The sequence below is a fragment of the Microcebus murinus genome, chromosome 14 (genome assembly GCF_040939455.1).
Source record: "Microcebus murinus isolate Inina chromosome 14, M.murinus_Inina_mat1.0, whole genome shotgun sequence".
Taxonomy (NCBI): domain Eukaryota; kingdom Metazoa; phylum Chordata; class Mammalia; order Primates; family Cheirogaleidae; genus Microcebus; species Microcebus murinus.
The window spans coordinates 56,083,693-56,100,325 of NC_134117.1; the positions used below are offsets into that span (position 1 = coordinate 56,083,693).

At 60.2% G+C, this 16,633-nt stretch overlaps 1 protein-coding gene across 4 annotated transcripts in view; it reads right to left on the reverse strand.

Moving 5' to 3' along the window:
• ZMIZ1 (zinc finger MIZ-type containing 1) overlaps nt 1–16,633 on the reverse strand; it is a 228,058-nt gene that overhangs the window by 174,345 nt on the left and 37,080 nt on the right. For all 4 annotated transcript variants that reach the window (XM_012762467.2, XM_012762468.3, XM_012762470.3 and 1 more), the window contains exon 2: nt 8,519–8,626. The gene's annotated coding sequence lies outside the window, so the exon portion shown is untranslated. The remainder of the gene's footprint in view (nt 1–8,518; nt 8,627–16,633) is intronic.

Genomic DNA, 16,633 nt, shown 5'->3' on the forward strand with positions numbered 1-16,633 from the left:
ACAGGTGGGGCAGGCATGGCAGGCCACTCCGGAAGTGCACTGGGAACGGGCAAGAGTCCCCTGCTTAGGGGGAGTCTGAGTCCCCAGTCCTCAGCCTGGGTCTTTAAGACCTTCCCCTTCTGGTCCAAACACATCGATCTAATTTATTAGGCTCCCAGGGTGTGTTTACACAGCAAGAGGAAGGAAAGGCTCAGGATGTACACTCGTCTCCTACCGGCCGCAGGGCTCAGCCCCGGACCAGGCACGTTGTGCACATCGCCTCAATTCGTGCTTACAACAGCACGGCAAGGACAGATCATCGTGCCCATTTCCGAAATGAGAATACAGCGGCCACACAGCTGGATTTAAACATGTCCCGCCCCAAAGCCTGGGCTCCTCTCTTGGTGCTGGTGTGACTGGATGAACAAGCAGCAGGAGGGCAGGAGGCCACTGTGTGTGTCCGTGTCGGGAGTGGGACGAGAAGTAAGTGCTACGTAACTCCGAGGGGAAGGGGCCCAAGCACCCAGGAGCAGGGCGGCCAGTCTGGACAGACGCTGCACCCAGGGAGAAGGGGGGACGGAGGCCAGGGTTCAAGGCAGGGACCCATCACCCTGACACCTGGGGCAGGTAGGCCTTGCAGAGGCCCCTCTGCATCAGAAGCAGAGCGTGCCCCGCTCCTGCCCCGGCCCCTAGGAAGTCCCCGGCACAAGGAACTGCAGGCTCGCAAAGCAATTAGCTTCCAGCACCCAGGAAAAAGGTCGCCGAGGGGGCAGGCAGGCGCTGGCAGAGCAGGGGCCCTGGGAAGCTGGGCCCGGTTATTTTTAGCATCTCGACACAAGAGGGAGGAGGCCTTTCTCTCCACCAGGTAAATGTCAGCACCACTGGCTGCCCCTGCCAATTAAAGCAGCTGGAGCCAAGAAGACAGTGACTCGGCCCTCCTGCTCCTGCTCGCCTGCAGCTGCGTGGCCGCCCGCCTCCTCCCCTGACTCACATGCCTCGTGGCCCCGAGCAGGAAACACAGGCTGCAGCCAACAAGGAGCGCGACCAGGGGCCTGGATCCAGGGTTGGAGTCCTGGCCAGGCCCTGTGACCCTGGCCAAGGGTCATGCCTCCTCTTCTCCGACTCTAGGTTCCCCTCTAGAAAACAGGCCTCTGCAAAACCCACCTGACACTACGAGGGTGACATAAGTCAGGGGTCACGAAGAGCCTTTGAGATAAGGGAGGTTTGCCAGCTCCTGCTGTGGGGTGGCTGCTCTATTATCCCGGAAAAGAATCCTGGACTTCCCGAGCAGGAACCTGGGCCCGCCCCAAGCTCACGGGGCCTGAGCTGGCCGCTGTGCAAACTGCTCGTGGGGCGGGGGTTGCGCAATTCTGGGTACTTGGAGTCCAAGGAGCCTGTGGCTGTGGCTCTGCTGATAGGAGAGGTGCGAGTCGATAGAGGCTCAGCAAACACAGACAGGGGCGAGCCCAGGGCTACGAAGAGGGCCAGGCTCAGGGAGTGCGCCAGGCACCCGCAGCGCCGCGGCAGACCGCAGGCCTGGTACAGGCACTCAATAGGGCACCTCCTCCGTGCCAGGGTCTGGGCCGGCCACAGTTTGGGGGAGGCCCAGCCGGTCACAGGGAAGAGTGGAGAACCAAACTCTCACCTCTGGAGGTCCACCTGGGAGCTAGATCCTTAGCCCACAGGTGTGTCTGCCCCAGGGCCTCACCCCCATCTCCCAGGCCAGCTCGGCTGGCAAACCCCAGGCACCTTAGGTCAACTCTCCCCAGCCGGCGAGGAGCCCTGGGGCCAGCAGCAGCTGCCTAGCCCAGCTGCCCACCAACTCCCGGGGCGCCTGTCTTCCCCTCGGCCGAGATCCCTGACACCAGCCCACACCTCCCAAAGGCAGGCCCTTCCAAAAGCTGCGGTAGGGGGGTCCGGCAGTGATCTGCTCAGGGACACTCGGCAAGGTAGAAGCAAGTGCAGCCTCCTCCTGCTTCCGCCATCCAGCCTGCAGGGGATGTCCAGCCTCATTTCTTTCCCTGCACAGTCGTGGCCCACCCCACAGCCCCGCTGACGCGCCCCTGCCTCCGGCTCGGCACAGCAGTTCCCTTTGCTTGGAGCTTTCAGTTCAGTTCAGCTCACGGTCTGGTTCATCCTTCAGAGTCCAGCTGGAGCTCCACCTCCTCCAGGAAGCCCTCCCACTCCCTTGAGTCCCCCAGAACCCCTGGACCCTTGCCCTGGGTACCAAGGATGCTGCCTTGTGGTCGGTCAGTCGCCTCCCAGACTGCAGGCCGGCCGGGCACTGTGCTGTCCCTTGGCAAAGTGGGCTGAGGAGAGGCAAAGCGGTGGCCCCTGGCTTCCCAAGTCCACTTTCCACTGGGCTGGGTTCTGGGGTGTGGCCCCCGCCTCCCTGGGCCTGCAGCCTGGGTAGAGGGACGGGAGGAGGAGCCCTAATGACAGCAAGCCCCGAGCAAACGGAGCTCCCTGGAGCCAGGTCTGGGGCGTCCTGCGCACTTCTCAGGCCCGGTTCCGGGTGGATCTGCACATGCACAGGTCCCCACCATGTCCTCAGCCCTCGGTGCCAGCCCGACTTGCTGCAGACAATGCTCCTATCACTGCTGCTGGGTGCCCACCCCTGCCAGCGTCCACACCCGCTATGCTGCCAAAGCAGTTCAGGGTGGCAGTGCGCTCCTCAGAAACCCTGGAGTGCCATGCTGGATTACTTTAAGGTACCATCCTCTCTCAGGACTCAGTTTCCCCATCTGTGCTATGAGTGGGGTAGGCCAAAGGATGCCTAAAGACCATTCCTACCCTGTGAAAGGCTGTAGGTTTGTTACGATTCCAATAAAGACGCCACCCCCGCAGCTCTGCCGACCCCTCCAGTGTCTGCTCCCTGGCTGCGAGGTCACTGAGGCCTAGAGCTCCAGGCCCTGGCCCAGGAGAGGTGTCTGGGCTGCTGAGGAGGGCCTGCGGGAGCACGAGGGGCTGGCCAGCTGGGGCGCACAAGCACCTAGCCCTGCTCTTCCTGCCGCTGCAGTCTGTAGAGGAGCTGAGTCTCAGTCTGGACCACACCTCGCTTTTGTGCAAGCTTATAGGATGAGGCCAGCCCTCCTGGCTTTCATGGAGGAGCTGCCGCTGCTCTACAGTCCCTTTTGGCTCCCCACTCCCCACAGGGTCAAGGCCAGCCTTGGAGGCCCCTTGGGAGCTTCCTCAGCTCCTGCTTCCAGCTGTGGCTGAACAAATCTCCCTCTGAGTCGGACTGCCTTGACTGACCCCATCAAGTCATGCAGGGACCCCACAAAGGCCCTACTCCTCCACTCTATAGGAATCCAGCCCACCTTCCCCCTCCTCCAGGCAGTCTTCCCTGGCTGCCTCCTCCAGCATCAGGGACGTGCTGCTTCCCCGGCTCCTCCTGCTTCACTGGCCTGGCCTCCCTGGGCACCCACCCAGCAACTCTGCCCTGTAGACTCTGTGACCTCTACCTGGAGCAGGGGCTGTGCTCCCCCCAGATCCTTAACCACAGATTCACTATTGGGTGCCGGCGCCTAGGGTGGGGCCGGAGCCCGCGGAATCATTCAACGCCCCCTGGCTGATGGGGTGGACAGATCGCCCAGCAAACACGCCAGTGCCTGTGACGTGTGATGTGGGGAAAACACACTACGGTGTCAGGTAAAACTGGGCTGAATCCCAGCTCCACCGATAGCTCTGTGACCCTGGGTAAGTTTCTTAACCTCTCTGTGTCTGAGTTTCCTCATCTGCTCAACAGGATAATCCCAGCTTCACTGGGTTGTCGATGCCCTTGAAGACTGTAGCTTGTGACCCCTGACCCGTCCCAACCCTCTGGTTTTACAGGTCAATAAAATAGCTGTTCAGAGAGGAGCAGCAACGTGCTCGAGGCCACTCACTGGGTCTGTGGTGAGACTGAGGCTGGAGCCTGTTGGCCCAGCAGCCCTGCCCCGCTGACCCAGAGGGGCGCCCCGCTCGGGCGGGAGGCAGCAGCGTGCCGCGGGCTATTTCCAGCTCCGGCCGAGGTGGGGGCTGCAGGGTCAGGGCAGGCAGCGAAGGCTGGGGGCGGAGGGGCCCGGGCTGCAGGCAGCACATGCCAGCACGGGGAGGGGGTGTGTGCATTCTCAGCTGGCGCTGAAGACTGACAGGCACGCCACATGAGGACCCTGGAATCCCAGCTCTGCGTGGCCACAGGCTGGGTCCCGGCCAGGCCCGTGGTGAGCTCGGCTTGGCATTCAAGTTCTTCGCAGCCAGCCCCGAACCCGCCCTTGTAACCCTGGAATCTGCTGACGGACAACCTGTGGTGTGTGCTGGTGGCCCGAAGCCACACGCCAGGGGCTGGAGGGGCCAGTGAGGGAGGGAGTGTGGCGTGCACCTCAGGTGGCTGCCGCAGAGCTCTGGGCAACGGCTGTGCGGGATCCCCGCACACAAAACCCAAGACTAGCCCAACTCTCATCCCTGCTCTCCTCCAACTTTCCCTACAGCCCCGGGGACCACCCCTCCCTCACTCCCTCTGCTGCCACCATCGATGCGCGTTCTAGAAGGTGCCACGCTCTCTGCTCTCCAAGTTGCTACTGGGATTCACACGACTCCCTCTGCTGAATCCCTCACTCCTCGGTGAGGAGGTTCTGTTACTCTCCCTGCTGCGGAGATGCGGAAACGGGGCACAGAGAAGTTAAGTCACTGATCGGAATCCACAAGACAGGAGTGGCAGAGCTGGAAAAGCCCCCGAGCTAGTCTCAGAGCCTACACTCCTAGCCACGCCAGCGCCCTCTACATTCACCCACTGAAAGTGTTCTGAGTGCGTTCTGCAAAGTACCAGCCTCGTGGGATGGGTGGTCACAGCCCTGACGTGACACTGTTCACCTGGGGCCATTCTCTGCTGGCTGTGACAGCCTAGGCCAGCTTGGCCAGGTGCCACCCTCTGTTGCCAGTATCTACACCCCTGCCTGATGTGAGTCTGACCTCAGTCCAGGGGATTGAGGTGGGGTTGCACCTCTGAGCCTCTGTTTTCCCATCTGGCAAATGGGAATGGGTCTCTCCAGGGCTCTCTAAGGGGTCTGATGGGGTGTGGAAGGGCTTTGCACACTGTAGAAAACCCTACCATGCAAGAGGTCATTGCAGCTACTGGAGGCAGCAACAGAACAAAAGATGGGAGAGAGGAGCTAGGGTCAGAGAAGGCTCTGTGGCATCCGACCTGCAGGAGTGAGTTTGCCAGGCAAAGATAGACAGGTGGGCAAGGGGCAGCCCAGACAGAAGGCTTTGCAAATAAAACACAGAGCAAATTCCGCCTGACCCCGCCCCTCCATTGCCCAGCCTGGTGGATTAGGAAAATCACAAAAAACCAGGTCACCAAAGTATGTAGGGACAGGGCTGGAAGGTAAACGGGGGCAGGTCAAGGGAGCTGGGAATACCACTGCCCGATGAGAGGGGCTGCAATCCCACGCTGGGCCAGACAGCTTGGGACAGGCTGGATGCTGGCACCGCTGAGACTCCTGCTACAGGGAGTAGGGTGCCACCGCTCCTCTTGGCTGGTGAGGCTCACAGAGGTGAGGGGGACTTGCCCAAGGTCACCGAGCCAGTAAGTAACTGCTGGAACCTGCACACGAACTCAGTTCTTTGCACTTAATCCCATGGTCACTACACTTAATTCTAGGCAGAGTTGACCTTATGGCCAGTTGCACAGGGCCCTAAGCCTAGAAGGACCCTATGCTGCTGTCACCATCTTGAAATCCTTAATACTTTGTCAACAGGCTCTGCATTTTCACTCTGCTCTGGGCCCCACAAATTACATAGTTAGCCTGATTCTAGGAGATTCTGATGGGCACTGTTAGGTGCAGGTGTGAAGGTCTGTGGATGAACTTGCACTACTCTGGACTTTGCTGGCACTGGACCCTCTGCTTAGTCTTCCTTTTCCCTCCACATTAACCTAACAATTTTCTCTTCTTCTCCAAGTGCAGCTTAACTGTCATCTCCTAGGGATCCTTCCCAGATTTCCCCCCATAGGTTGCATGGACCCTATGCCCATGCCAGGCAGAACCCCAGCTCCCTGTGCTGGGGTCCCATCTCCCAACACTTGAGCAGGATAAAGAGCCTCCCAATGGGTGTGCACAAATGCCCACCTCCCCCGAGGCTGGGGCTCCTCCAGGCCTCCTGGGCACCCCAGAGCTTCCTGCTGGCCAACTTTCCAAAGACAAGCCTAAGGGTACTTTGCAAAGAAGTCTTGCAGAGGAAGTTACTAGATCATGCCAGATAGCAAGTCCCAGACAACAACCCACCTTTTTATTTGCAAGAAAATGGCAAATATTCCTGGGAATACTAGACCTAATAATAAAGCTCAGATAATCCCAGGAGCCTCCTTGGGAACCTCGTACAACTTGGGAAGGAGGGAGCGGAAGGAAAAGGAAGTCTTGAATCTGGGGCTATAATATGGTTAAGAAGCACCCAATTCTGGCTCTGCCACTTCCCGGCTGAGTGGCGTACCCTCTCTGAGCCTCAGTTTCCCCATCTGCAAAGTAGGTATTAATGACCTGTCCCTGAAGGGAGATCATTGGGGGGAGAAAGCATTAACATTGTAAACTCTGGCATCTGACAGCATGGAGCTGAAGCCCAGCTCCAACACTTATGAACAGGTGTCCTTGAGAACCTTACTTACCCTCAATGTGCCTCAGTTTCCCCACTTAGTAACTGTTCAGTAAGGTTTCCTTCTGGGGGGACTGAGAGAGCTCATGTAGGCAATGTGCCAGTCCCCTGGCAGGGAGTCTAATGTAGTTGGTGTACCAAAGCTGGGTGCCACCAACTCCCAGCTCCCCAGGAGTCAACAGGGAAAGTGCAGATGGGGGATGGGACAAGGATGACACAGATGCCACCACCTTGGAGAAGGCAGGAAGGGTCATCTGTGGTGCCCATGATTCCGAGGGCGCCCAGGCCGTAGGAAGCCAGAGTCTCCAGGGCATGAGGAACAGGGACAGGAATGCCCCCAGCACACCCACTCCACCCCGCTTTCTTCCCATGAGAATAATAGCTCCAATTGTTGAAGGCCTGCAGAGTACCAGAAGTTGTTCTCAACAGTCTACATGGACGGTCTCATGACCACCGCACAGGGAGGCAGACGGTGACTGTTCCTGTTTCCAGATGAGGAAGCTGAGGACCAGAGAGGGCAAGGGCTTGTCTGTGGTCAGTAACTGGCTGGCCCTCAAGCCCTGACAAGTCACCCTCCCCAATATATGACAAACAGAGCTCCCAGTGCCCCTAGAAGCTGCCAGAAGCTTTTGGAGGTGAGAAGCCATGGACCCCCGAACTGCTCCTTCCCCTCGTGTGTGCAGCCTCGTGTGTATGTGTGAACACTGTGTGTCTGTGTGTAGTGCAAACACGCAAATTTATGAATGTGTGTGAGCATGCATATGCATGCAAGTGTATCTGTGTGCACCCATGCGGCATGCAGAGGTGATGTCTGTGTTTATGTGTATGTGAGGGAGCATGCATTTGCACGTCCGTGTGCGTATCTGTGCACACACAACCATCGGTGCAAGTGAGTGCGTGCACATCCTGCCAGGCTCTGCCACCCACCCATGGCCTCTGTCTCCCCACACTGCCACTTACTTTTGCATCACCCCCCCAGATTTTCCCCTCTCACCTCTGAACCCTGTCCACTCCGCTGTTACAAGGCTGCCACATCTATTGGGATCTTTCTGCTTCTCCAAAGCACACAGAAGGGACAGGCCCCTGCACCCTGGACCTGGTGTAGGGCCTGACATACAGTAAGTGCTTAATACCAGCTTGGGAAAACGAGCTGGGGGTGGGGGGCTGATGGGAAGAAAGACTTATCCAGTCAATACACTCCTCGCCTGGAGGAGGACCCTGGTGCCATCCCAAAGGGACCCCGAAGGCCAGGCCCGATTCGTGCCTGATCACGCCACAAATGAGTTATGACCCCGGACCAACCAGCAGCCACCGTCACCTTGTAAAAGCCCCCCGCCTTTGCCTTGAGGTGGGACAGGATCCAGCGTTTCGGAGGACACCAATGACACTGCAGCCGCCACCTCCCGCCCCTATCGCAAAGCCAGAGGCGGAGCAGGCCAGGGGTCAGGGGCCCTGCCAGGTGTGTGCCCTGGGCGAGTTATTCTCCGCCACGAGCTCAGCGTCCCACCCGTGCAGTGGCGGTGAGCACAGCAATGACCTCACAGGGCTGTTGTGAAGATGAAAGAGTAACTACTGTTTTCCGCACAGTACCCAGAATGCAATTAAGTGCTCATAATGTCAGAGGATATTATTACTATTATCATTTCCATGTACTAGATCGGCAAGCGGAGGCCCTCAGCAGTGGAGGCAGAGGGCCACCCAAGGCTGCACTGGGAGTGGGAGTTGGTGACAAAATAAAACCGAATGTCAAGTCCTAGGCCAGAGCACCCCCGCTGCCCTCCATGGTGTGGCTTCCTCCCACAGGAGAAGGCCCAGGAAGAAGTGAAAGTGAGTCCCAAGCCCCTTCCCCTCCCCAGCCCTCCAGGCCCCTGTCCCGCACGGGCACCAGTGGGGCCAGCCCGCCACTTACCTGCCAAGGCCTCTGCCAACCGACCAGGACTGGAGGCTGCTCAGAGCGTCAGGAGGAGGAGACGGTGGCCCCTGCAGCCCTGCTATATGGGAACAAGGCCACTGAGTCCTGCGGGAGAGAGGACAGGGGACAGAGGTTAGCTCCAAGCCCTGCCCCTGCAGGCAGCCCCCCACCGCCTTCTCCACCTCCAGGTCCCACCTGTGCAGGCCCCTCGGGCCACCTCCCGCAAGGCCGGGCTGGCCCACCAACGTGGGGCTACCCTGGAAACTGGATGCTGCCTTCCCCGCCCGCATCACGAGCAAAGTTCCTGGCCTTCACTGTCGAGGCCCCGAAACCAGCCCCTGCAGCCGCAGAAGCCACGGGCGGGCAGGCCCACCGCTGCGCTCCGGTCGGTCGGCCCGGCTGCCCAGGCCCCTCGCCGCCCACCTTGGCACACGCCCCTGCCTGCTAGGAGCTCTCCTCCCCATTTCTCTGCCTTTCAAAGCCCCACTGGCCTTTGAGACTCTGCTCAAACTGCTTGTGCAAAAAAGCCCTGTCTGACCCGCCCCGCCTCGCGCTGTTCAGTCCCCCAGCGGGCCCCGAACCTGCCCGCCTGCGCCTCCTCCAGCTCTCTACAGGCCGCGCCCTCTCTGGGCAGAGCCCCTGCACGCCGGGAGCGAGGTCTGGTTTATCGGTCTGTCCTCTGCGCTCATTAGCCAGGGCCGCGGACACTGCCTGATGGACGAATGAACGAATGACGAATGGTGCAGTGAAGGTGTGCAGGGAACAAACCGAACGAAACGGGCCAACTGTCTTGAGTCAGGGAACCCGCTGAGATCCTCACACCTCCCCCTCTCCTCCCTCCACTGGATTCGAGAAGACAGGGGTCAGGTTGGTGAGAGGAAAGAGACTGGGAGAGGTTGATACTTTTCTCTGACATTTTACAAATGAGGAAACTGAGGCCCGGACAGGGGGAGGGTTCCTCGTGCAGCCAGAGGCCAGGCTGGAAGGAGAGCCCGAGTCTCCAGGCCTGTTTGCCGCCCAGAGCTCTTGGGTAGCGGCTGCGTGGCCATCTCCCCCCGGCTCCTGCGTCTGCACACCGTCAGGGGCAAGGCCCGCTGTGAAAGGTGGCATGTGGGCAGAGAAGGGGAGGTGAGGGGAGGCCCCTGGGGGTGGACAAAGTCCACAGGAAAACCCACACTCAGAACAGAGCCACCGGCCCGCTGGCCCTAGATCCCCAGCCTGGAGGCCCAAGACTTGGGGCAGCCAGAGGGGACATTTCAGGGAGCCCCTTCCCATGTCCACTGCTGCCTGGGTCAGAGACACCCCCCACAGCCCGTCCCCACGGGGACCTTTCTAAAACCCCTCCTGGGCCTCCCAGACACTGCTGGTGGGGCACACGCTGGCCCCCGCACCCCACTTTGGAGCACGCCCTGGAAGCGGCTCCTGCCCTGCAGCCCATGCCGTGACCAGCGGCTCGGGTGCTGCAGAACAGCATGCGTGTGCCCCCCGGAGCACGGTGCCACCCCCAGCAGCCCCAGCAGGAGACTCCCCCAGTGGCCATCGTACGGCGCGGCAAACCGGTGCACTGCGAATGAGCGATCTGCCGCGACACCCGCCACGCGGCTGCTTCTGGCAAACACAGTGCTGCCCCACGAAGCCAGACGCAACGGAGCACACGCGCAGGAGATCCGTTTATGCCGATGCAAAGGTCACGAGCAGGCAAAACCACTCCGTGCTTAGAGTAGATGTGGCCTCAGACTCTCCTTCCCATTAGGAGGTGGGGACCCCCGCCCCCGACTCTGGGCCGGCCTCGAGACCCACTTTGACCAACAGGACTCGGCGGAAGTGACATTTTATGAGTTGCACAGACTGGGCCTCAGGAGGTCCTGCCACCCTGGCCGTGGCTGTGTTGACGCACCACGGGCCATGGGAGGGGACGGTCTATCCTACTAGAGGACAGAGGGGAGCTGCCCGGGCCACAGCCAGCACCGACTGCCAGTGTGACAGAGGCCACCTCGACCCTCCCATGCAGCCAACCTCCAGGTGACTGCGGCCTCGTGAACACGAGGAAACCAGGCACAGGGTGCCCAGCCAAAGCGCAGAACTGTGAGATCTAATACACGTGTGCGAAGCCGCTGGGTTTTCGGGAGGTTTGCTGGGCATCAGCGGCCGACAGCTGCCGAGGAGGTCCGGAGAGTCGCTTTCCTTGAGGGGCCAGTGACTGGAGGGCACATGGGGGCGTCCAGGGGGTCTGGAGTGTTCTGTTTCTTGCTCTGCAAGTGGCTATACAAGCGTGTTCACATCGGGACAATCTGTGGAGCTACATGTGTAGGATACACACGCTTTTCTGCACGGATGTAACACTTCGACGGAAGCTTAAAACAAACAAATCCTTCTGTGGCTCTCCACCCAGGCAGTGACAGCCCCTGCCCCACCCTGGCCCTCTGCCTCTCCGGCCCATCCCCTGCCCTGCAGCCCCCCCCCACTCCTCGATGCACCCCCACAGACTGCCTCGCACCTCTGCGCCTGGGATGCCCTTCCCCTTCCTACCACGCGCAAGCCTGTGGCCAGGTGGCACCTCCTCCTGGAAGCCCTCCCTGACCTCCCCAGGCCTTGCCCTGGTGTCCATATTCGCACAGCTCTCTCTGGGGCTGGGTCTTCCCGAGGGCGGAGTGAGTCCTTCTCTCCTGCCGCCCCAGCTTTCAGAGCTCTCCAAGCAGAGGCCCTGTCGGGGTTGGGCAGCACCCCTCTTCCGCTTCCCACAGGGGAAGACCCTCTCTGCCCTACTGTGAGGACCAAAGCAGGCTCTAGGGGATGGAGTCACAGGGGCCTGGCGATCACAAGTCATGAGCCAACACCAGGCAGGGCAATCTCCTCCAGGGGCCCAGGCTTCTCCCACGGGGACCAAGGGTGGGGCTGAATTTGGGGGTGCAGAGAGAGGCTGCTGAGTAGGGGGACTTACAGGGTTCCCTATTTCACAGTAGATGGTGTCACCCATAAAATGTGTGCCACTCCTCCCCTCTTAACGATCCATTAAAATAAAATTGCCAAACCCATGGCACAATGGTACACCCTTTGCCGAAAACATGGCAAACCGGCAGGAAGAGGAAAGGAAGGATGGCCACCCCCGGGGGGGCCGGCCCCGCCAGCGCCCTTCAGTGCACTCGCTGCCTCCACCAGCCTCCAGCAAGGGGCAGGCTGGGGCCCTCCGGTGGGTGACGGGGGCAGGGTCTCCACTGACCCCCAACGCCAGGCCCTTGGCCCTGGGCCTCTGTCCCCCACCTTCGCAGTTCCAGCCCTGTCCTAAATGGGTGTGTGGCCTTTGGGGAGCTCCCTCAGGCCTCAGTCACCCCCCCCCCATTGTCATCTAGGAGATCTGGCTTGTTCAACGGTGGCCTCTCCAGAGTCAGTTTCCCCTCCCGAGGGAGGACAGCATCCCCGGCAGGCCCAGCGTCTCTCTCTGCCTCTCTCAGGCTCCCCACCGTGCGGTGACGATGCCCCAGGTAGCAGGCTGACGCGGCCACATCAATCCATCACAGGCAGGCCGCAGCACGCTGTCACCTGCCCACCTCCACCCCAGGCACCCTTCTCTAAGAATGGAAGCTCCTTGTCCAACAGGGAGGCACAGAGAAGCCAGGCAGTGGCCAGGCTGGGACGGGGAAGGACATCGGGGCCCAAGGGACAAGGTCTGTCCTGCAGCAGAGACAGCTCCATGCCCACAAGGGTGCCAGGCAGGTCATCATCCAACTTCAGAGGGAACTCTGGAATAGGTGTGCCTGCCACAGGTGGGCCTGCTGCCCCACGAGGTGGCTGGCAAGGATCCTGTCCCCAGAGCCGTGCACGCGGAGGGGAGCGGCCATGGGGTGCTGTGAGCGCCGTGAGCCTCCGAGCAGAGTGGCACTACTCCGTGTGTGCCACACTCCTCGGGCAAGAGTCACCTGGGCCGACTGGTAAACCCTCAGCTTCCCAGCCTCTCCCCTGAGACTGGAAGTCTGTGGGTCTGGAATGCGGCCCAGAAATTTACATTTTTAATAAGTCCTCCCAGGTGATCCTCTGCATCTGGGAAGTTTGGGGGAGCACTGGCAGATGACCTCCCGAGTCCCTCTGGGCCCGGAGATTAGTGATTCTGAGTGTCCCGCACCACGCCACCCATGCCCCATCTGGAAGGCACCGCCAGGACGGCGGCCTCACTGCGTCATTAAAATAAAAATGATTTAGAGGCTTTAGAAGGGGGGCAAAGATGTCAGGGGGAGGGGTTTTCTCGGCCCACCGTGATACCAGCGGCAGCTCCTTCCTAGCCCCCCTGGGCCCCCTAGAGCCATCCTGAAAAAAGGCTTAGCATTGGGGGCAGGGGGGCTGACAGCTGTTCAGCTGCTGCTCAGTGAGGGCCCGGAAAGCAATTATCTTGCTCTTAGCAGAGAGGAGCTGGCTTTTACCCGCCCCTTCCCTCCCTCCCCTCTCCCTCCCACCCTCTCTCTCTCTCTCTCTCTCTCACACACACACACACACACACACACACACACACACACACACACCCCAGGCCAAGATGCTGCGGCTGCTCTGAACCCGCCTCCCCCCACCCCGAGCCCCCCGACTTCTCCCACTCGCTCAACCGCCATCCTCAGAGCACATTCTCGACACTTAAATCATTTAGCCCGCTAAACCGGAGACGGCGAAATGGGTGCTATTTCTTAAAAACATACAGAGAGCGTATTAAATTATTGATAGCCATTAAACAGGGGGAAAAAATTAAACAGCTCTCAGCTCTTATCAATCATTCATGCAGTTTCCACTGGGGTGTTTTCTGGAGAGTGATCACTCCGGCAACCCGGGGAGCCGGCTCCTGCCGGGCACGGAAGGCTGTTGCTGGGTGAAGCGGGAGGGGGCCCCCAGTCCTGGCAATTACTCAGGCAGCACTGCAGAGCGGGGCAGGGGCGGGGGGGCAGGGAGGTCAGCCTCTCTCCACTTGCAAACTCCCACCTCCCTCTTCCATCAACAAAGGGAGACTCCAACACTGCCTTCGGGAACCCCCTTAATTAAATCCAGCCTGCTTTTATTGAGCGCCTACTACATATCAGGCCTGCAGGGTGCACAGATAAACAAGCCTCAGGCTCGGGCAGCCCTTTGCAGGAAAATGCGATTATACTACCTTGTGCTAGAAGCCCTGATGGAGGTGGAGGGAGAGGTGGCTCAGAGGAAAAGGGGACAGCCTTGGCCAGAGGGGGCCCTGCCAGGGACGACTTCACCAAAATACTCATTCTCAGTGAATTCTTGGCCAGAGAGCAGAAAATTGCCCAGACTGGCAAGTCGGAAAGAGCATTCTAGGAAAAGGGAAAAGCCCAGGCAAAGGCATGGCGCAGCTGTGCACATGTCTGTGCGCCCACCCTGCATGGCAGCTACTGGCCGTGTGGGGTGGGGGCCTGGGCCCCAAAAGCAGAGTGCAGAGCAGGCTGTACCCCTCCAGCGCTCCCCTCCAGGCGCTGGTCACAGGAGGGATGCCCAAGGCCAGCAACCCCCAGGCACGGACAGGCAGGAGGGTGGGGTTCAGTAGCACCTCCACCCCCGAAAGGCAGATCCATTTCCTGGCCCTGACTCAGGACACCTAAGCCAGTGTGACGCAGGCCTCGGAGGCCGCAGGGCCAGGACACCGCTGGTGTCTCGGCCAAGACAGGCCTGGCAGAGCTGCCCTCAGGAGACAGGCCCCCTCCCGCTGCTGAGCCGTGCCAAGGACCCGGGCACCAGGGCTGTGGGAGCCAGCAGACACCTGACACCACACGGCCTCGATGCCTGGGGCCCATCTACAACCAGGGGCCATGGAAGCCCTGAAGCCAGGCCGGGCCGTTGCAGGGAACAAAGAGAACAGGCCCGTCCCTGCCTCAGCCCCTGCTCCCCCGGCACGCGCGGCGGGCTCCCCGTGCTGAAAGCCTTCCAGAAGCCCTCGCTTGCTGGCTTGCGCAGGAGCTTGGGAGTTGGAAGCGGGAGCCGGGAGCCGGGAGCCGGGAGCCGGGAGGAGGCCCTGCCAAGTGTTGATAGCACCCTCGCCAGAGAAAGCTGCTGTCACAGGGAAACATTCTGGGGAGAGCGGTTGTTTACCACCAACGCCTGGGACTGTCAAGAAATAATCAGAAGAAATTACATTTGCTAAGTTGTGAAGGACACAAAGGAACCCCCTCGCTCCCCGAACACCCAGACATTTCTACCTGGACAATCGGGCTGCTTTATTTTGCCCGATTCTGGGAAAATGTCCTTAGATTGGCAGGGATAGGTGAGTCGGGGGATGTGTGTGCAGACAGCCGGGTCGGGGAGACGGGCCCGGCGTTCTGCCAGGGCTCTGCCACCAACCTTCCCCTCTCAGATATGCACTCCGGGCTCCCCAGGCCACGCTGACCTTTTACAACAGGGGTGACTTCCAGGCCTCTGTTCACAGAGCGTGCCAGGAGCATGGAGTTCCTGAAGCACACGCCAGCACCTCTGCTCCACTCACCTGAGGACTTGGGGTGATGGAGCTGGGTGGGTCTGCCGCCATCAGCCATGCCCCTGCCTTGGCACAGACCTGTCCCTGTCGCCCCTCACCTGCATTGCTACCTGTGACCCCTTCCCTCCAGTTCAGCTTCTGCACAGCACAGGGCCTGTGCACAGCCTGGGCCCGAGCTGGCACGGAGCAGGCTGTCAAGCAGGGTCTGCTGACCAGCAGGATCAAGGCACACTGGCACACGGCCCTGCAACCCAAATCAAACCCACCTATCCCTGCTCAGGTACCAGCTCCGGCTCCCCCGCTGCAGCACTGCCCACTGCCAAATTCCCTAGTCCTCCACGTCCTTCACTTGTGAACTGTGTCCACACTTCTAGAAAGTCTCTCACACCCTCTACACTCCAGCCATACCACAATCACTCAACCTTCCCTGGACTTTCATGCCCCAGGGCCTTTGCACATGCCATGACTTTCTCTACCCAGCCAGGTCCTACTCTGGGGCAAGCACTACTTCCCCCTTTCTAACTGTCGCAACACTTCACACATCACCCCAGACTGCATTCTGTCCACATCTGTTACAAACTAAACGGTGGCGTGGGAGGGAGCACCATGAATGCAAACTAGGTTCTTTTCATCAACATCTGGCACACGGGGTCAGAGAGGGGCTTCAACTTTAGCAAACTTTAAACCAACCACCCCAGGCCCCAGCCTGCAGCCCAGAATCAGTTCTTCCTAACGGCTAACCCACATCCCTCCTGCTGTCATCTTAAAAACCGTTCCCTGGACAGTGGGTGAGATATCCTCAGCCAAGTGTAAATGAGAGCTCCGGAGCCAAGGGAAGGGGCAGCCTTGGGGATTTCCAGGCAAAGGCCAGCAGAAATTGGCCACAAATGAATCGTTAACTCTCGAGTTGAGAGCTCCCAGGAGCTGGTGCCAATGTCTCAGGCTCTGGCCTGTGTGGGCCACTTGGCCTCCCTTGGCTCAGGCCTGGGCACGCCCCTCCCACCCTGCTGGCCACCTGCTTCGCCCCACGGCCACTGGTCTTCAAGGGCAGAAGCGGCCTGGCTAGAGCAGCCCAAATGTCTTATGGGACAGCGACCTTTCCCCAGGAAGGACTTCAAACCTTTGCCCACACACTTCTGTCCTCCTGTCCCTCCTAGCAAGCTACATCCTTTTTGTCCTTCAAGGTCTGGCTCCAGCTGGACCTGCTCCTCTCTTGCCTGCCCACCTGGGCCCACCTTGGCCCAGCGCCCTCTGAGCCCCTGCAGCCCTGGCTGTGTCCCTCAGCTGTCTTCTCCCTGCCCTGGCCCCGGTGCCAGGGGCTGATCTCTTCAGCGAGGCCGAGATGGGGACTTTGCATCCTCTTCTGGACCCCAGCAGCTGCCATGAAGTTGGGCACAGACTGGGGAGCCCACACATGATGGGGACTGGTCCTGGCTCCGTCTGCAGCCAGCAGGAGAAAGCACCTGGGCCAGGGGCCTGCTGGGTTGGCAGCGGGGTCTGCAGTCCTCACCTGACTCAGGTGAGACATCATGTTTCCCTCTGGGCCTCCTTTCAGGGCCTTGGAGCCAGCTGTGGCGCAGCTGCCATGTGGCCCAAAAAAGGTGGGGGTAAAGGTCAGGTAACCACTGGCTTCCCACTGGGTAGCTGGGTGGCTGTGG